The sequence below is a fragment of the Meleagris gallopavo genome, chromosome 1 (assembly GCF_905368555.1).
Source record: "Meleagris gallopavo chromosome 1, MGAL_WU_HG_1.1, whole genome shotgun sequence".
Classification (NCBI taxonomy): Eukaryota; Metazoa; Chordata; class Aves; order Galliformes; family Phasianidae; genus Meleagris; species Meleagris gallopavo.
The window spans coordinates 52,353,586-52,374,914 of record NC_139404.1 but is presented as its reverse complement, the minus strand read 5'-3'; the positions used below and the strand labels follow the sequence as shown (position 1 = coordinate 52,374,914).

Genomic DNA, 21,329 nt, shown 5'->3' with positions numbered 1-21,329 from the left:
CTTTTAAATGAGCACATTAATCAACAGTGCAAGGATAAAGGAGTGCTTGTTTCTCTGTGGCATGCTACATTAGTACAAACAAGCAGATGTGGCAAAATAGATTTCAGGGCCTCTTGCCCATCACAAAACAATTTTCAGTCAGGCTTGACCAATTTACACCAGCTTAGGCACTAACAATCCAGAAGAAATGGAAATAAAGCTCCCAGCATACTTACAAGTTTTTCCCTCATGAATGATGACTATAAATGATGCTTGTTAAAAGAGAGACAGTTTATTTCTGATATTGTCCTAATACATCTAATAAGCATACTTTGTTTATTACAAAATAACCAGAAGATGGTCCAGCAGGATAGAGAATTGTATCATCTTTGGCAGGCTTGTTAGTGAGGCTCCACAATTAAGAAGCAAACATCTTAAATTGAAATAGCATGAAGAAAACAAGCAGTGGAAAAATCCTCCTACACATCTTGATCAAGTTCAGTGGAATCTTCAAAATACGCTTTTCTGTCCCTGCTGCTCCCTGCATTTAAAATTATTAGACTTAGAACCAGTTGCATACTGGTGCCTGCTAGGCAGATACAGCAAACAACCTGCCTTTCAAGTTTTACTAGTGGGATCTTTGCAGGAACTCAAACCTGGAAAGTTTTTTTGTTTGCTTGTTTGTTTTGTTTTACAAGAGGAAGGGTCTGTTCCTCTACTCATCTTTCCCAGAGAGAAAATGAACACTGTGGAATGTAACTATCTGGCTCTTTTCCCTTGACCATAGTATGATGACATTGTTTTTACCAAGAACATTAAGTTGTTCAGCAATTAAATAATTTCACAGAATTAGTACAGATAATTTTTTTTTTTTTTTAAATTGCACCTGTGGGCACAGTCCAGAAATGAGATTTCCAGAGTAATTCCTCAAGACCTTTTCTCTGCTGACACAGCATTTGAGTCTTGTTGACCAGAGGCTGGTTGGTGAGGTTTGGAAAAAAAAAAAAACAAAGTATAGAAGGATGTTTCTGGTAAAATATGAATGTTTTTCAAGACAGTCATATTTGCGACAACAGAAGTGAAATGTACCCCATACATCAAGTGAGATGAGTCAAGTGAATCTCTGGTATTGCTATTAAAACACATCCTTTTGAATGAGCCTCTACAAAGGCAAGGACTCCTTGCCTTGACCTCCCCGCAGTGGCCTTCCTCACTTCTTGCACTCTTGTCCCAGTCTCCAACTACCTCCAGATGGCGGAAATTGTTTCCTCCCAGTTGCTCCAAAAGAGCTCAACATTTGTGATTCTTCCTCCTGGAGCTATGTCTGAAAATTCATGAAGAACCAAACCAGTTTTAAAATGTCATTTAATTTCAACTACGTGGATTTACAAAGGTTGAAAGACATAGGCTTCAGACCTCTACATCCATAGTTCTCTAAGCTCCCCAGAACCTTAGTGAAGCTCACTTAGAGGAGCCTGCCTGGAATAAGAGAGCTACAGATAGCTCCTTAGCACTATCCTCTGAATCTATAGCCATCCATCACCCTCCTGAATTCATGGGCATAGGAATCATCTGGAGCAGAGGGCTCTCTGCTGAAGCTGCTGACACATCACCTTATTAGAGTGATTTTTCTTTTAGGTTCTCAGCCCTGGCAGTACAACTCCTCTGTGCTTGCTGGAGCCTGGGGGTAGTCTTTTCCCAGGGGACGGCTGAGGAAATCTTTAATGACTTCCTGCCACATTTACAGCTGATAACGTATCTCAAAGTATTGTGCTGACTTCCCACTCAATCCTGGTGTGCCCGTCAACTGCATAAAATCAGCAGGCACTACCAGCAAGCGCCTCAGTAGCCCTCTCTGCTTATGCAGCAATTGTTCCAAAAAGAAGGTAATGTATCCATGAATTATGATCCAGATACTTACCTCATACATATTTCCATACACATTTGGCATGCTCTTGTAAATGAGTGTTAGCACAGAGCCATACACAGTTACCTGTCCAGGATGACAACAGTGGTAGATCCTACAAAGACTTTGGGTCATTTACATACTACAGGCTGGGTAAAAACGTGCTCTGCTGTTCTCTCTTCAGGAACTCATGTATTCTAGCTCATGTAAAACATGTAAGAACAATCCCTTCACTTTAATAGCAGCCCACTTAAGTGTTGCTCCAGTCCTGGCTAAGAGAAGCATCCAAGATATCAGTACGCCATCAGAATGGCTCCAAATGATTGTCTGGTGAGAACCTTGGCATAAGCTGGCAAGAGGTAGGACACAAATGTGATTTCAATACCAGCTTCAGGACAAGAAGTTTAGCACCAGACTGCCCAGCTGCTGGATCCTGCTGTGACAGCTCTCAGGCACAAGAGGGAATCTGGCCCCAGCCATACACGCTGTACAAGGCTGATTTCACTAGCTCGTCTCCATGAGATGGGGTCCAGTAGGACTTGCATGCTCTTGAACTGTTTCTTCCCACTGCCAGGTTCTTGCCTGGCTGTTTCTTCCTCTGCAAGTTTTCAGTCTCCTAAAGAAAATGGGCTGCTTGCAAGCAGCATCAGCAAGTGAAGCAATGGGAAAACACCTCTGGTACGATAAGGGTATGAAAGTGTGTGGTATAGGGCATCATAGGGCTGGGAGGGGCCAGAGTATCTCATGACCACTTGGACTGTTTCAAATAGCAATATTTAGAGTGCCTCATCATTTTTCCACCAGGAGTTGGTAGTGGAAGATGTTGCCCAGGAGACACTGCAGGATGATAAAACTGTCTTGTCCAGAGAGATTGGGATGCTGTGTTGGGCTGGCACTGTCTCTGCTTGCTGCAAAGACTGGGCTGTATGCCCTTGGCTTGGGAGGGAAGGAGAGGAAACCCAAGACACTGATGTCATGGGGAAATCTCCCTCCAGCAAAACATGAGGCAGATACATTCTGGAAGATGCTGCTGCTGCAGCAGAGCGGCACCTGGATTTGCTCTAGAATGGGGATAGCAAACTTTGACTTTAATAGGAACTTTGACAGATTTGCTGAAGAGATGGCACAGACTGTCCTTATCACACAACTTTTCCTAAGGAGATGAGTAATGTAGTAAAAATGTCCCTCTTCTTTTTTTTAATGAAGTTAGTGCTGGCTTCACTGTATCAATGTATTGATTGCCACTAGCACAGTCACTGAGGAGATCATTGCAATGGGAGCAGTGCAATCAGCCAGCAGATCCTTTTGCTTACTGGAAAATCTCATGATCTGCTTCTGCATCGTGCACATTTGCTAGTTATTAACTTTCAGCAACAGAACTTTTCCTACAGGCACAGTCTGAATAGGTTAGGACTTCATTCACCCGCTGCTTGAAACTCCTGTGGAAATCCTAAGGGCTCAGCATGTCATACCAAATCTGGCTCTGCATAGCTCTCACAGCATGCAGCTCGGCATCCACCCAGTGTACATACAGTTCCTACCCTAATAGACAAGCTGGGCTGTAACTTCAACAAAGCCAGGAGCCAACACGTCTCTTAGAAACAAGACAGAGCTGCTAGGTTGTATTTTGTCACTCCGTAGCCACAGGTAGGAGAGCTGCTGGCTCTACACCATCAAGTTGTATCTTGCTTCTGTGTACTCCAGTGTTCCTATGGCTTACTTAAGTCAGCAACTTACTGCCATGCCAGGGACAAAATCTGCCCATAGAAAGTCCCGACAAACAGTCCACAGCTGAAATACAGCCCATGGGCTGCTTCCAGGCAAGGCAGCAGCCCCTGCCAAGGTTTCTGAGCTGCCTCCCACCATGCAGGAATAACCTGCTGCTGGGAAAACAGTGGGCATTTGGGCCATGGAGCTGCAGGTTGGGGCTGTGGGTTGCACTTGGGGATTGGGAAATAATAAATAAGGTGTAGGAAAATGAGCAAGTCCTGAAAAAAAGAAAGAAAGCAGGAGAGGGGGAGGACGAGAAGGCATAAGCAGAAGGGGAGAAAGTGGACAAGAATCATTTTAACCAAAACAAAACACAGGAGCATGTGGAAATCCTAACAATGCAGGCACAGTCAGAGAATCAAAAGAAAATGATGTGAGCAACTAAATGAAGCAAGAGCAAGGTCAATTAGAGCTGATCTTGGAAACAACAGCAAAGAAGCTGGCACCATCAGCTCCTTACTAACACGCAGTTAAACTTCCTGGCTGATGTTTTTGGAAGGGCAAGGAAGGGAAAGCAATCTGTTCCCTTAGTATGCTGATAGCCCAAGGCACCTAGCTGCTTTCTCTCAAGGACATACTCCAGAGAGACGTAAGTTATCTCAAAAAATTGTTGACATGTTTGAAAACAAGAGCAAAACGTTCACTTAAGCCTCTTGCCATCCCCCTGGATTACTTTCTAATGTGCAGTTGCTTCCAGAGGGAACCAAACTCAATTGCACACTGTGAAGTGTGCTTAGATTTCCCCTGAGTTTGTTATTTATGCCATCAGGTAATGAACTAAGACAACCATATCTGCTGGTAACTGCTTCTGCTCCTCACAGCCTCAGCTGAGCACTACTGGGGGCAGCAAGATGGAACACCCAACATAGATATCAGTAGTGGAGATCACACTCCCCCTTTCCATAGTATGTCCTCAAGGGGGATGTAGAGATGAGGGAATGCTCCTCATCTAGAAATGGCCACTGACTTACTCCCCTTACATCTGCTTTGCAGATAGCCTGTAGCATACATGCTCAGTGTGAGATATTCCCAGGCATTTCTTTCTGCCTTTGTGTGCATTGCACAGCATGGGAGGAGACTTCTGTGGAGGTACAGCCATACCAAGGAGCTCTAAGTCCAGCTGCATAGCTTTCTGCACATAATTTAAAAAAAAAAAAAAAGCAAGAGATTAGTTATTCTTGTCAAATTCTCTTGAACGGCATCAACATTCCCAAACTTGTTGCAGTGTAGGAATTGAAGGCAGAATAAAACAGGTAGTTCTGAAATTAATTAAAAAGTTCGCTAAGTTTTTATGTCACCTGACACAGTTATAGGACTCAAGAGGTTCATGTGTTCAAACTTTTCTTGAGATTTGTCTATAAAAGTCAAAATTCTGTAAATCAGTAAATTAAAACAACATGTGTTAGAGGGAAAAAAGAAAAGCATGAAAATGGAAAAAAAAAAGATAAAAAGATAAAAAGATTAAAAGATTAAAAGGAAAAAGAAAAGAAAAAAGGAAAAGGAAAAAGAGAAAAGTGAAAAAGAAAAGAGAAAAAAGGGAAAAAAGAGAAGAAAAGAGAAGAAACCAAAAAAGAAAAAGGGAAAAAAAAAAAAAGGAAAAAAAGAAAAAGGTAAAAGAAAAGAAAAAGGAAAGGGAAAAAGGGGGGGAAAGAGAAAAGAAAAAGGGAAAAAAAAGGGAAAAAGAAAAAAGGAAAATAAAAGAAAAAAGAGAAAAACAGAAAAGAAAAGGAAAAAGGAAAACAAAGAATAAAGGGGAAAAAAAAGAAAAAGGGAAGGGAAAGAGAAAGGAAAGAATACCCCACCAAAATGCATGATGCATACAAAAAAATTAGAGCTTTCCCAAATACCATCAATGATGTACAAGTCTAATGTAGACATTGGTAGAAATTTTCCAAAGCATGCAACATTACAGCACAGGTTTCACCCAAGGCCAGTAGGCTTTGTACATCCTGGTGCCAGGGGCCCTTCTCAACATGGTGTATATGCTGTGAATGACACCATCAGAGCTGTGCAGCCTCTCTGGGGAGGCTGTGAGAAGCTGCAGCTGGCAGAGGTGGCAGAGCAAGGGACTGGACATGGCATGTCGTCAGGACAAGGATGCTACTCAGGGTGTTAGAACCCTGTTGTGTGTGTTAGGCTGTTGCTCATCAGAGTTTCACTTACTTCACAAACTCTTTATCATCTCGCAACAGTAGCAGTGATTTCCTTTGGAAATGATTCCTCTAAGGACTTTCACAGGAAAGCAGTGTCTTATCCATCCTGTTTATCTGCTCAGAGAGATCCTCAGAGATGCCAGGCAATTTCTTTGTCAGAAATGGATCACTTTAAACTGTCCAACACGCTTCATTAAACCACCAGTGTATACAAATACACATCTACTCTGCTGTCCTGTTGCTGCATTCTTGCAGACCTTGCCACCTTCTTGGATGGCTGTTGAACTGGAAAAGTCTAGGCTTCACAAATCTTACTTATTTTTTCACTCTGCAGCTGTCAGTGCTTTCTGTATAGCAGTTTCACCATAGAGGATGTGCTTTGTCTGGGCCTGAAGATAATACGTATACTATGTAGACATCAGAGTACAAATGAAACCATTTCCCAAGGTCTACACCCAGCTCAGAAAAGAATTCGCCTTTTCTCCTCTTTTCCCTGTTATGTCGTAATGTTAGGCGAGAAAAGAAACGCTAAAAGGATTTTAAAATAGCAAAATGTCATTGTAAGATTGTCAGACATTTAAGTAGATTGCTAAGGAAGATGGTTAAAGCCATGAATAACAAAGTAGAAAATTTTCTAGTGAAAAATAAACCTGAATATTAAGATAATACACTATGGTTTTAATGCTTACAAGAACTAAAATGCTGATTTGCAACTTATTGGAAACAATACATTACTTCCTCATTTCATTCTTAGCATGGAAATCCGGTTGGCAGCTAACAGCCCCTGGTCTTGTTGCAGTGGTAATATCCCCTTGTCAATGTGCTTCAGAAGGCTGTTGCACCCTGATTCCATTCAATATCAAGACTTGCTTATCAGCAAAGCCAGATCCAGCTGGGGGGTATAGGCAGGATGGGGTGAAGAAATCTGTTGCTAATTCTTGAATGTGACCAAGCCATCTACGTCTGAAAGCCAGTTGAACTGGCATATTGCCTCAATTTCTCATTTCCCTGGGGTATTACGGCCATTCCCAACCTGAGCAACAGTGACACTCCATCAACCTAGTGCTTGCATGCGTGCCAAAGGGGCTTCTCATGATTGTATTAAAGAAAAACAGGAGGCAGCAGTACAAACTGAAGAATTTATAGGTCTGTATATTAAGTGGACAGAACTGTGAGGAGGAAGCGAGCATGGCTGTGTTGCCCATCTTTTTCCTTTCCAGTCATGATGTGACCACAGCTCATGTTGCGTGTGTCCAAGTCTCCCGCAGTAGCCATACAAGTCCTGATTTCATGGTGAGAAGAGTGAAAGCGGCATCAGACGTGCCATTAGTAGAGCAGGGATTTCCTTCAGCTGAGAGACGCGCTGCTTTGAAGAGTGCTGATCTGAATAAAATCAAGAAGCTGGATGTATTTAATATGTAGGGCCTGCCAATATGCATTAGAGTTAGTCTAGATAGAAGGTGCCTAAGGGACTGACAGCTCACAGATTCTCAGAGGAAACTGAAGCAATCTTCCCAGAGCTAATGGGGCTCCAGTCTTGGTAATGATCACCCACGCTTCCTCATTCCTACATCATTTTCTTTCCAGAGCGTTTCAGTTCTGCCTCATTCTATTGTTTATTCAAAATGCAGGTAAACAAAGTATTTAGCTACTATAGAGCTAACTTGGTATCTTGGAAAAAAAAAGCTTCAGGATGTGAAAGGGAAGAAACAGTTCACTGCAAGATAATAATATGCAAAGCATATTTTTAATAAATAAAAAAGCATGATTTTTAATATCTGAAGCAATTTTAAAATTAATAGCATATTTTCAAGTAACTTATCTTCAAACTCAACTCTACAATTCTGGCATCAATACTTCTAACTTATTTTAGAATGCCAAGAAAATCCATTATTTTTTATTCTGTTCTAAAAAATACATGTTTTTTTCCCCCAGAATATTTTATGCCTTGGAAGGTCAAAGTCTCTTCTCTTCAAACATCTGAAGTTTTCTAAATCATCACTACTACAAGTATAGTCCTTCTAAGCTTTGTTGCCATTTGCATTCACCCTTTTTCTACCCCGATCATTACAGACATCACCACACCACAGTTTTCCATATTCCTCCCACATGAATGGGAACCCTTTTTGATACTTGAGATGCACTTGACCTGATGATACGAGTAATGTCCTAGAGATAAAAAACTTACAAACTGCCTTTGTGTGGCAAGATCCTCATTTCCTTTCCAAGTATATTTGCCCATCTCAAGCAGCAGCACTTAATACAAAAAAAAAAAAAATTAGCTGATTTAAGGATGGGAGAGAAAGGCAGTGTTTTACTGCCCTCTGGGGAAGATTTCTGGCACAACTGTAAGCTAGCTTCTTGCCAAATCCACCCATGAGATGCAGAAATGGCAGGAAATTGGCTGCCTAGACTATCCCCCCAAAGAGGCAGAGAAAGTAGGGATTGGTAGAGCTTCTGGATTACTGTGGGAGACCAGTTGGCTGCATCTGACTCAGGCTCTGTAATAACCAACTCAAATCGTGCTGAGTGCTTCCAGGAGATGTTTTCTTCACTTTTTCATGTGATTACTACCGATCACATGGGGACACTTGAAAAGCTGTGTGGGTTTGTGTAAGTACATCCTTTTTAGTGCATACCCACAAACTTCACACCCCTGCAAGGGTGACAACCTCCTTACTCAGACCTGGATTAATAACTCCAGTCTGCTCCCCAGCCAGCAGCTGCTTTCCAGCTCACAAACATCCATGAGATCCTGCTCTGTCCTGATGGAGGGTGGAGTTGCAAGGCAGATATATTCATGGTGCCAGCAAGGATCCTGTCTGGGACAGTCAGGGACAGGTGCTCCAAGTTCGTGGTAAAGCATCTAGTCAGCTTTGGAGTGCCATTTATGAAGTTAGGCATGTTGTATTCAGAAAGAGGTTTACTACAATAGAAAGAGGTTTACTACAATAATTAGAAAATGGTTTTTAAAACATAATGCTAAATCATTTCACCCAGCTTCCTTGGTATCAAGATGTCTTCTCTCCTGGTTCCTGTTTGATTATCCATCCAGATTTTGAATTCATGCTGAACAGTATAGGAGCCCTTCGTAATTGGCTCCGAACTCTGAGAACCATGTTTAAACAAAAAGCAATATGATGCATTAGTGTGGGAACTGGAACAGATTCTGCACCCACAAAACGTCCTGAGACAGTAGGTGAGTGGGCTGGGCACAGAAGTGGAAATAAAGCACAGCATGATTTTAATAGCATCCTCTGCCATCAGGCTGGGGAAAGGTCACTTGACATCACTGCCTTGATTTCCTCATTTAGGAATTTTTTAAATGCAGAGATACTGTATGGCTCAGTTTGAATGTCCACCTGCTGCACCAACAAATCAAGCATGAGGAGCTTCCACCAGCCAAGAGCTCTGATTCCCCTGCTGATCAGTTAGCTGAATTACAAAGATTTTAGGTTAACAAAACTGGCCAGCACTATTTAAGAATCTGACCACCAGAGCTTTTAAAGGCAGGGAGCACTGAAGTGAAAACATCTGCTATTATCTGACATAAGTTATCTGAGGGCCATTCTGCAAATTCACCTTCTGTATTAGTGTCCTGACTTGGTTGATGGTCCAGTAACATAGCTATTTACTTATGATTATAGGATGAGGAGGCACTGGAACCAGAGGCGGTGGGTGTCCTGTTGCTTGGATGTTGGAGACATCCAAGGTTAGGCTGGAGGGGCTCTGAGCACTCTGATCTAGCTGTGGGTGTCCCTGTTCATCACAGGGGAGTTGGGCTAGCTGGCCTTTAAGGTTCCCTTCCAGCTCAAGTGATTCTATGATTCTACGTACTTAATAAGAGATGAGTAATGCAGTTGCATGTGACTATACCGTACTGATTAAAGCTGTTTTAACTGTGGATATATATTTGCAGAAAAAAAGATGTGTCCAAAAGTATACTATAAGATCCAAAACAAATTCCGTAACGCCCTGAGAGAGAGCTGGAGAGCTGTTCTGCTCTGATGGTTCATTCTCGGCTCTCCCCAGGAGGAGTACCTGAGCCTAGATTCACAAAGATTGCTGTTTCAAAAGCTTGCCTTTTGCAAATGACCACCCTGCAACAGCTGCATTGCTTTGTCACCCCTACACCATCACAGGGCAGGCTAAAAAGACAAACAACCAAACAAAACCTGGGGCACAACTTCTTAGCATCAAGCATTGGGTGGCTGGCACAAATGGCAGGGTGCTGACTGCAGCAGGCTGGGGAAGTACGCTTCATCCCCGCAGCTTTGCACAGAGCTTCACACTCCTGGAGCCCAGCTTCCCCCGACTAGGACAATCAGCCAAAATCTGCTCATGCTTACACAGGCATATACAGCCTTTTCCATAGGTTTAGTGCAGACCTTATCTTCCAACCCGCAACAGTATAGCATGTTAAAGCATACAAAACATCCTTCTCTGTTTCAGGAATGCAGGATGAAAGGAAAACCAATATTACAGCTTTTGCAGAAAAAAAAAAGCACTGTTTCATTTTCTGTTTCTTTTCTTTTTTTTTTTTTTTTTTTGCTATGGACTTACTTTCTGGCTTTCAGCAGATCACTAATAAGCTTTGTGTATTTGTATGCCTGACTGTGTAACGGCATTCCTTGTTAAAAAGAAAATAAAGCATGCAAATGTTAAAATGGCTTAGGTATGAGAGAACCTGAGTTGCACAATGATATAAATACAGATTACAGAGGTGTTCTATAATACACAAAGCAAGTATGGCAGCTGTTTTAAATGCACTCTACTTGAAAACTGAAAACTCTAATACTTTTTACCATGGAAGAATATTATAGAGTTCTTAGCTCAACAGAGAGCTAAGGTAACTGGAGCTCAGTTTCAGAGCCAATCAATGCAAAAACTTTGTATACTCAGATGAGGTTAATTGTGTAAGAAAGTGGTGTATGAGTAACCTTTTATAAATAAACCAGGTTAGACACAAGTTTCTCTGTCTCCTTTCCTCTCTTAGGTCCAACACAAACGCAGTATCCAAACATGATGCCGTGAGCACTGGGATTATGTAAACCTGGTACCATCACTAAACTCCATGAAAATGAAAACCATCCTCACAAGTTGGTGATAGATCCTGTACAACCACATACTTTTCCTTAGGAGCTGCAGGAAGAACTCTGGTTAAACCAATTGATAATGGCTTCAACTTGTGCCAGAGGAGGTTCAGGTTGGATATTAGGAATCATTTCTATTCTGAAAGAGTGGTGCTGCAGTGGCAAAGGCTGCCCAGGGAAGTGGTAGAGTCCATGTCCCCTCAGGTGTTCAAAAACCATGTGAATGTGGCACTGAAGGACATGGTTAGTGGGCATGGTGGGGATGGGATGATATTTGGACTGGAAGATTTTAGAGGTCTTTTCCAATGTTAGTGATTCTATGACTGATTCTATGATTCATTTTACATGAGAATCCCCATGTGAAGCCAAAGAGAGGGCTATGTGAGCATTAATAATTATGCACATTGCATGATACCAAATACATAAAACCCCTTCACTATTATGAGCTTAATAGCATACTTCCTTTTTTTTTACTTCAGCTCCCCATCATTAGTAACTCACTCCTGAAAGAGGATAATTGCTCTGGATCTCTTCAATTACACTGTAGAGTACTTGTAAAAAATCATTCAGATTTGAAGACAAAGATCATTCAGCTTGGCCTCCCACTTAGCACAGTGTGTGTAGTTTCTCCCATCAATCCCTGCCATGAGTTTATAACTTCTTATTCATAAACCAACTCCATGTCTGGTTTGTAACCATTCATCACTTTGGTCTAAACCAGTCCTGAGCCTAAACCACCTCAACTGCAGCAAAAGCAAAGTAACAACATCTCTCTAAAAGCTCAAGTGAAGAAGACAGCATTTTGTCTGACTGTAACGCTCCCCAAATTTCAGCAGGCAATATGTAATCTGATTGTAAAATAATGCAAAAACATTGCTTGAGTCACTCAGAAGAGCTCAGTTCTTCATACTGCAAGGCAGCAGCTGTGTCCTGGTCAGATAGACTTTGGGTAGCAGCTGCTGTCTGTGCATCATCTGCAAGGCCAGTCAGTGCCTGGCAGCGATCCCTTCCTGAGTTGTTTCCTCAGCTTAGCTACTCTGAAGGTTGAACAAGGAACACTGCCAAGCATTGCAGGAGATGGCAGAGGGCTTTTCAGCCATGGCCCTGCCTTCCCTCTGCCATTTCATAGAACCATAGAATCTTTAAGGTTGTAAAAGAGGACTAAAATCATCTAGTCTGACCATCAACTCATCCCCACCATGCCCCTAATGCCATATCCACATATTTCTTGAATACCTCTAGTGGTGGTGACTCAATCACTTTTCTGGAATTTTCATCACTGAACCTCATGCACAGTCCAACCCCTGGTGTTGTTGCTGTCCGTGGCCCACCAAGCTTTTTTTGTTAGCAAGAGGCAATAAGACTGCAGACTTCAATCAAACTATTGCCTTTGTTCACACTGCAGTGCAACCACAGCACCTGCCTGATGCTCTTTACTACTAATGAAGCAGTAACAGAAACTTTCTGGCTAGGAAAAATTGATGGGAAACCTATTTAGTAACTCAGTATTCCCACTTAGTAAGTATAATAACTGCTTATTGCCAAGAGGAAGTGCAGAACTTGCTATTAGCTAATATGGACACCTGACTGTATTTTGTACTTCCCATGTGCTCTTTATAGACTCACAGATCTTCCTGCTGACAGCTCTTCCACCTTCCCCCCAACTGTTAGCAATGCCCATTCCATGAAATGGTCATGTGCTGTAGTCTCCTTCAAAAAAAGCAAAGATTTTATTACCTACCCACTGCCGTCAATGCTCTATCACTAAGCACAAAAATGTACCCTTAGAAGGTTAGACAACTATGGTGAACTCGTAGAGTCTTTTCGCTTTTCAACACCCACTGTACTCTGAGAAAGTATACTAGTCTTACAGTGTTGCAACCAAGTATTACTTCTATTAGTCCAAGGTGTAGGCAGTTCTGAAGAAGGTTCCAGTTATAGATGTCTCTACAGATTAAACCCTAGTTTAAACTATCTAGGGGTTCTCAGATCACAGCAATCACAGGAAGAGAAAGAGGCAGAGCTGAAGGTATTTGTTCTTCCAAATGGAAGCACAGAGGACTTTTCAGCCAATGTTGTATGGGAAGAATATGAAGCTGGACTAAGAATGGCATGGTTGAAAATTCCTGTATTATCCATAGTAGGCTGAAAACCAGATGGCTTGTTTTAAGGAAATATTCAAAAGAATTTTTTCTCCAAAACAGCACAAGAAATATTTCAAATTTTCTTACAATATGTAAGTAGAGCATCAAATGTTCCATTCATTCCTGAGCTTTGTTTTCTAAACAAATTTTCAAATATGGCATTACTACAGCCTGCCTCCACAGCTGATGGGTTGTGGTTTTTCAGTGGAGAGATGTTGCACTGAAAACGTATTGGATCCTTACAGTGGCGCTGAGAGGGAACTCTGAGGTTTGGATATCACAAGTTACAGTATTTTATCATAATTATTCATCTCAGACTACCAAATCTGACTGCAAACATTTTCTATCTGACAGATGAAATGCCACAGCAATGCAGAAGCTTGTGTCTTATATATTTGTCTGATTACATCTTTGCTTTTCTTGGAATACTTACTAAATTCAAACATTTTGTGTAAATTAGCAGAACAGAGAGTAGATGAAAACTTGCAGTGCTACTTACTTAACCAAAAAATATCTCAGCAAGCATTTGGTCCATTCTTTCCCTTCCAGCTGAGGCAAATTTCCCATCAGCTTGAACAGGATTCTCAATGAAGTCACTAAATGTTTTAGGCTCAGATCTGATCCCTCTCCCCTTCTGACCACAGTGAAGGGCAGATGCTCTTGCATGGCTGGCATCACTTTTTCGGGTGGTGCCGTCTGGTGACTTCAGAAGATGTGTCAACACTGAGGATAATCAAAAGCACCATCCTGCTCATTCTATGGGCTGCTCCAAGGGAGGGGACGATAGCGATGCCATCTGACTGCAGGGCTCAGCACAAGAACTGACGCTTTCTTTCAAGGCAGAGGTACGACATGAAAAGACCGAGGTCTATGACCTGTGACCAACAGTTTGAGACATCGAAGGATCTTCCTGGAAAAATCTCCCTGTGCATTAATAGGGGCTGTCAGCTTGAGGTCTTGATAGGCACCCTTCCCTGCTATGCCTCATGTTTCTGTGGAGCTGGAGCAGTGAATGCTTTCAAGAAAAGAAACTCTCATACATGAAACTATCACTCCCATAGTGACTAGAAGAGGAAACCATGGCTGAAAGGCTCTGTTGTATTGTTAAAGTTGCCAAGAATAAGACAGGGTAACCACCATGCTAATTCCTAACAGTCTCTTTTGGTTTTATTATAAAACAGCACACTATGCCTCGCTTACTCCTCTCTCTGCTGTTAAAAGGAGCTTCATGAGGCTGTTGAAGCAAGAAAGCCTGCCTTCAAGATTAGCTAAATACACAGCGGCCTATTTTAGATAGATGCATTGAGCAAAATATGGCAGCCTTCAGCTGCTGGAGGGAGTGCAGTATTTCATCCAACACGTCTCTCCAAAGTGCTCTAATGCTTTAGCAAACAGACAGGAAATACAGACACTGAGTCTCATCTTTAAGCAGCAAAACCAAATATTTCAGGGCTAAGAAAGAATAAATGCTTCCTAACCCATCAGTCTTTCGGTCTTTGGTTTTGTGAGACCCACTTCAGAAAGCAGCCTGGTGTTGGGTGCATTTCCCTACCCATGTGCATTGTGCACTCAGTCCCTAGGTGCTGCAGTGGCACAGGCTGCCCAGGGAGGTGGTGGAGTCACCGTCCCTGGAGGTGTTCCAGAACCGTGTGGATGTGGCACTGAGGGACGTGGTCAGTGGGCATGGTGGGGATGGGCTGGTGGTGGGACTAGGTGATCTTAGAGGTCTTTACAACCTTAATGGTTCTGTGATTCTATGATTCTATGGTAGGCAGAGTGCATCAGTATTGTGTTCAGTCTGTCACCTACAAGCCCACATGATCACTCTTTTTCCCAGATTCCCATATTTTTTCCCTACTTTTCTATAGCTGTGGCTAAACCCTACTGTGCTGTGCTGCTAAGCTGAATGAGAAAACACCTGCTTTTCTCAACTTCTTTCTCCAAGGAGTCTCTGTTTTTCAGCACCTTCCCCTGGTGTTTACCAGTTTGCTCTGCAATGTCAAGCAAAAGTGTTTCTGAGCCAAGAAAGTCTTTGACATTTTCCTATAGGTGCTACATGGCTGCTCAACCTTCTTGTAAGCCCAGCAAGAAGCAAATGAAAGTTGAGGAGGACGACAGCGGTGTAGTGGATGGGTTTACTTGGTGTACAACCACACAGGGCAAAGATATCCTATATTAAAAATAATACATTTTGGAAAAAAAAAAAAAAAAAGAGTGCCACTAAATTTAAAATGGCAAATTTTTAAGGTTTGATTCAACCTGGAGCTGAATGCTCTGCAGTGTTTGGTTTTGCTTTTCTAATAGTAAATATTTTTGCATTTACTTACCAAGTTCATATAGGGCTGGTGAGAACCTTCCAGTCCTTCCTTATTAAAAGTATCTTGTATTGGCTACCAGGAAGCATGATGCAAGCAGCTCTGGTTGTTTCCTTGTGCAAGGTTTGGGTGTCCTGGATCCCAGTAAAGTGTGACTTTCTTTACTCACTTGGATGGGAATGAAGTGTCAGTGGAATCCTTATTCTGCTCTGAATAATGTTGATTTCAGCTGTCACCTGTACAAAAAAGTGCTTTCCTAGAACCTTTTCTTATGCAGCCTAGTGACTTTAAAGGACTAGAATTAGCAAATTAAAACATATTTCCTTCTACATTTGTGCTATTGCCAATTAAAATAAAATTGGAAATAAAAATGTAAGGCCTGAGCTAACCCTCTTTTTACACTTGAGGGAGTTGAACAAATAACTATTTCAAATGATGAAGACCTTGTGGAAGACATTGGTTTAATACTTTGAAAGGAATTATTATGTGCTCTCACTTGAGTGTGAGATGAAATAAGTAAATCAGTGCTTCTCTAAGCTTCCCAGCTAGGGTACAGAGTGAAGAAATGCTGGCAGTGGTTCTTGCTGAGAGCAAGAAATAAATCAGCCCAAAGCTGAAATGTTTCATAAAAATCAGGTTTTTTTCTTTGAAAAAAAGACAACTCCCCCTTCTCCCCCGCTTTCTACAGCTCTTCCCCCATCTCTCCAGCCCTTCATTACTTCTCCTCCCTTTTACAAGAACTCAGACTTCTGCATCTGGCCCATAGGAAAGCAACACCACTGTCACGGTTCCTCATGATGAATTATCGAACAGTACAACAGCTGTCTGTCTTGTTCATATTTCAGCCTGACAGTTTATAGCAAATTGAATTTCCCTTTAAGAATGACTGCCGCTCTTGCAGAAGTGATTTGAGCACAATACTCCCAGCTTCAGTAAGCCTGAAAAAGGGGTCTTTCCCACCTCATGCTTTGTTTCCTCCCATGATAGCCCACCACAAGTGCACAAACCGCTATGTGGAAGTGATCCTTCCTTCCCCTTTGGCTTGTTGTAGTGGCAATGCAGAATTCAATCCTTTGCAACAGAATGCTGTCACCCAAACAAAAGATCATTTCCACCCGGAAGTCCGCATCACAGACTCTTTTATTACTTCGCTAAAACTAAGACCATCTCATTATTTAAAAGCAGGGTCTCAATTGTAGGTGCATGCCCTGAGCCACCTGTCCTGTGGCCACTGTATCCTGCTAATGCCAGCAAGTCACGCTGCACCCTTGCTCTGGTGTTTGATCTGTGCAGCCACCGTAGGCTTACTTCTCATTAAACAGACAACAGATGAGTCTGGAGCCTGACAGCCACTAATACAGATATTGTCAGATCTGCATAATCACTTAATTTTCCTTGATAACCCTATTATAAATATATACAAGTGCCAAACTGGCAACAATTGCTAATCAGAATTCTACTGTTTGTCAGTGCTTCAGAAAAATTCCTTGACATTTTCTAGTATTTCAGTGAGATAGGAGAATACCACAACAAACCATGAAAGATGGGAAGAAGTGAAAAATTATCCAGAATGGAGAGACAGCATGGCTTACCCACTGCTTCAAGAGAAAGGAAACCATTTTATCCCATAGATAACAAGCTTATCCAGAAACTGTAAGGTTTCCATTTGATCTTATCGAGTCTGTTTGAAAACTTAGGATGAAGGGCTTTGTATACCTCTGGGGTCCAAAGCCAGCTGAAAACACAGAGGAAGGAGGGGGGAACAGAAACACTGGAGTGAATGAGGGGGAGAGATGTAGGAGGCAGAGATGTGATGTTGATTGAAAATAGCTCTGAAAATACAGTGGCTTACAGTGGCTCTGAAAATACACGGAGTGTTTTCTTAGACATTTGGAGTTGACAATTTCACCTAATGATAGATTATCAGATCAAGTTGCTGCACCATTATCAGCTAATAGCTGTATCTGGATCAAGGTAGCAATCCGTGTTGTCCTTCTGGGAATTCTGTGCTTATTTACTTAGCTGTTAATGTGGAGGAGTGATATTTAGCCTAAAACTTTAGAAAACAATAAAATATTCTAGAGAGTTTAGCACAAAACCCAATGTTCTGGAGATTTTTCAAGCTGAATAGAAAGCAATAGCACACCCCTATAGACAGACCATTATCCTTCAAGGGAAGAAAGCCACAGCACAGAATAAGAACCACTGTGCAGTGAGATCCAAACCTGTTGGATCATACATGTACATATATATATGTGTGTATATGTATACATGTATGCCAGATTGTGCAATATAAATGACATAAATACAAGGAGTTCTTGGATAATGGAATGAGATTTGCAAGGTGGAAAAAGCCCTAAATAAGAGCTGAAATTAAAGCAACAAACATTCTTAAGAAGGAACTCTGAAAGCTAAGAGCACAGTATATTAGATAGAATTTGCAGTACTGCTTATCTCATAAAAGCAATTCCTCATACGTCTCACCAAAACTAAACGAAAAATAAATGACGAAGAGAAAGAAGGGGGAGCAAAGAAAAACGATGCTCTTTGCAGGGGAAGAAGGATGAGGATATTGTGGCTAGCTTCTTGTAATTAGCATTAACCTCAACGCAGAGCAAAGTTTGGCATCCCATCACGCCTCTCATTACTAGAGTACAAAACCTTGTAACCTCCACTCAGGAAAATGATATCATTGAATGAATTAATCATCTGGACAATTAATGGCCAAAGCAACCTCAGGTTTCCAGCACTGTGTCTGGCACTGGAGAGCTGGCAATGACGTCAGCTTCCCTGGGAATACGCTGGCGTTCTGCCCATTTCTGAGCCTCACTGTTGACTCTGAGGGCAGCGGCAAACAATGCACTCACCCAACCGGCACTGAATGCTACATCCTGGCTGCCTCCTCTGCAGTGTCAGAGGGATGCTGCTTTGCTGAACCCTGAGTGCATCTCCTGAGGAAGGTGCTGTTACCCGGAAACATGCAGTTGCAAATGGCAGGTGCACAGCTTCAAAGAATCATGGAATCATAGAGGCTGGAACGGACCTCTGGAGATCATCAAGTCTGACCCCCTGCTAAAGCACGTTTCCTATAGTAGGTTGCACATCTCTCAAGTGTGCTTTCCAGGCACAGTGAGCACATCTCCCCTTTTGTAGGAGAGCCCTCTGCTCTGCACCTGCAGGCCCCACAGCCTTTTGGAGCAGAAGAATAAGCATGCTATTATTGTTCTCTTTCTGGGGCAGAGGAAAGGGAGGAGAAGAAGATTTTGCCAAAGCATTTATTTCCAAGTTTTTCCAAGATTTGTTTTTCTTTCTTTTCCAGCTCACACTGTTGCTACCTGTGCTTTGCAAGTTGGAGGCAAACTCAAAAATGGTCATGTTTTTGCTGACTTGAGGGAGCCGAAGGATGGGAAAGAGGCATGAGAAATCAAGAGACAAAAAAATGCTAGCTTTCAGTACGTATCCTATCCTGGACCTGTTTTTCTCAAAGCTGTTTCTAGTGAGAGGGAGAGCATGGCTCCATCCTACCAGAAGCTGCAGCACATTCCCTCTCAGTTTTCCATCAGCAAATACAAACATCATCTGTGAGGTGGTGCCTTTTTGTACCAGTGCAGAGTGACAGTACACATTTTCTATCCCCTTTGGTCTCACTTGGGGCATGCACACAAGCTGAAGGATGATGGCGTTGGGCTGAGCCCACCACTCCAGAAACATAGCCCAGGGGCTTGTGAATAAGGGCAAGATGAGCAGGGAGATTCTCCTCAGTGGGAATAGCCACTGTGTCTGCATTTTCCCATCTTTGGGTCACATGGGAAAACCCCAGAAGACAGTGGAGATTTGCCAGACAAAGCTAACCCCCGATATAAGAGATTTGGTGTCATGGCAGAACGAGAACTTATCCAAGGTTATGTCTTCCTTGGAGTGAATAGGTTGGGTTAATTCAGCATGAATCATTTTGTGTGCTGCTCCTATGGGGCTCTCTGCCTTACTACTGTATTTGGAGCAACCCTCTGGCTATTGCTTTCTGAGGAAGCTGAGAAGCCTACTTCCCTCAGCATTCACCCGAATAGTTTATTTCCACAGGTTCACAACACTGAGTACTCTTTGGCTTAACACCTCCCTTTGGAACCTGGTTTTAAAAGGAAGAGGTGATTAAGACATACACAAAGCAGCTAAACCTGTGACCATCTTACAACAGATTCTGTCTCACTGATGGCTGGGCTAAGATTCACCATCACCTGCTGTTAAAGATGTAAGTTGCAGGAGTGGGACTGTTCTGAGCAACCTGATCTAGCTATAGATGTCTGTTCATTGTGAGGGAGTTGGACTAGATGACGTTTGGGGTTCTTTCAATTCATGTTATTATGATTGTATGATTCTATGGCTGTAACATCATCAGTGGCACTTGTCACACTAATCCAACCTCCCCCACCAGCCCTTCCTGTTATGCAGACAGTTGTTATCAGAGCAATGGCAGTAAAACAAAAGAAAGAGCAGAGGATAATTTGCTTGATGTGCTCCTGTTCTTCCAGATCATGTTAATTCATAGTCTCCAACCTGATCCTTGGAGTTGCTCACCCTCTCTTTGTGTGATGAAAAGGGAGATGGCAAATCAGTGGAAGCAATGCAATCAGTTACCTCTTGAGCAGCCAGCAGGCAGGACGTTTTGATCATCAGTTCTCCTAGCCAGGCAGATAGCCTGCTCTGAGCCTCTCAGCCTCACTTTCCAGGTGTAGCTAGCTCTGCTGCAGATAGGATTAATCCACTTCCCCATTCACTTGCACTCTCTCTCCATGTTTGAGAATCTGATTACACAGATTGCTTGCCATTTTCTCCACCTGCCATGACTAATACTCCAGTCTGATCTCCTCTTTCCCATTTTCAAATCTCGCTGCAGATTCGATATATGCACAGACAGATGCACATGCACTTGCTCTTTTTCTGATTGCAAACAGATCACTAAGAGCTTCTTCGTTTCCATTTTCAATCAAACCAGAAAGCACTACTGTTTTTTTTTCCAGGCTGCCCATGAGGTAATTTCTCTTTTTTCACTCTCTCCTTGCATTTATAATGCACAGGCTTCATAGGTTGCTGCAGCATCTGTGCAAAACACAGGCATCTCTGTACAGACACGCATAACAAACACGCAATATTATAAAGCCCTGCAGCACATATAAAGACAAAGACACTTCACATGCTGAGCAAGTGCTACCACACACATTCCGATTCCCTCCAAACCCTGCAGGAAAGCACCGCATGCAGAGTGCTTTGCTCTAAACAAAAACAGCTCCGTGGTGCAGGGTCAGATTCTAGCAAGCCTTGTTCCCACTCGCCCCTTACCTTTCCCTGGGATGCTAATCCGGGGGCCTTGGACCTGTTTGCTTTCCCTTCTGCACACAAACTGCCGGTCTCTCCTGCTTCACATTCACAGCACACTGGCAGGATTCACCGTCATCCCGTTCTGCTGGATCCTTATCACCCTATTGGCCAAAGCCAGACAGTAAATTCAATTAGGCTCCTCCTTATAACTATATTATCACAGGAACAGGATGAATAATTTAGTCAAACAACAAGGGTGTGCAGGCTCTGGTGTCACAAGTTTCACCCCCACTGGCAGGCTTTTTTCTTATCAAAGAGGAGGGTAAAGAAACCAGAATCTGTCACTGCTGAAAAAGAGACCTCACATTACCTACTTGTGTTCCCCAGTCTGTCTCTCTTGTTCTCTTCTTCCTAAAGCCACAGAATTCCCTTTTTTGTTGTTGTTCAACCATCCCATAACACTGTATTTTCCCTGTGAATGGTCATCACGAGCAGAGATCTCTGCCGAGGCAAAGTGGTACAGCACACAGCATCAGTCACTTCACATCTTTCCTGAATGCAAGACATAAGAAAAAAAATAACTGTTCTGCAGAAGGGAGTTACAAGACAAGCAGATTACAAGGAAATAGGAGAGACTGTGTCGTTCCATGATA

The 21,329-nt window shown here is 42.5% G+C and overlaps 1 protein-coding gene across 1 annotated transcript in view; it reads right to left on the bottom strand.

Annotated features, from left to right (window-relative positions):
• Window positions 1–20,831, bottom strand: part of SYN3 (synapsin III) — a 202,139-nt gene extending 181,308 nt beyond the window's left edge. The window contains exon 1 of the mRNA XM_019611443.3: window positions 20,698–20,831. The gene's annotated coding sequence lies outside the window, so the exon portion shown is untranslated. The remainder of the gene's footprint in view (window positions 1–20,697) is intronic.
• Window positions 20,832–21,329: the final 498 nt, after the last annotated feature.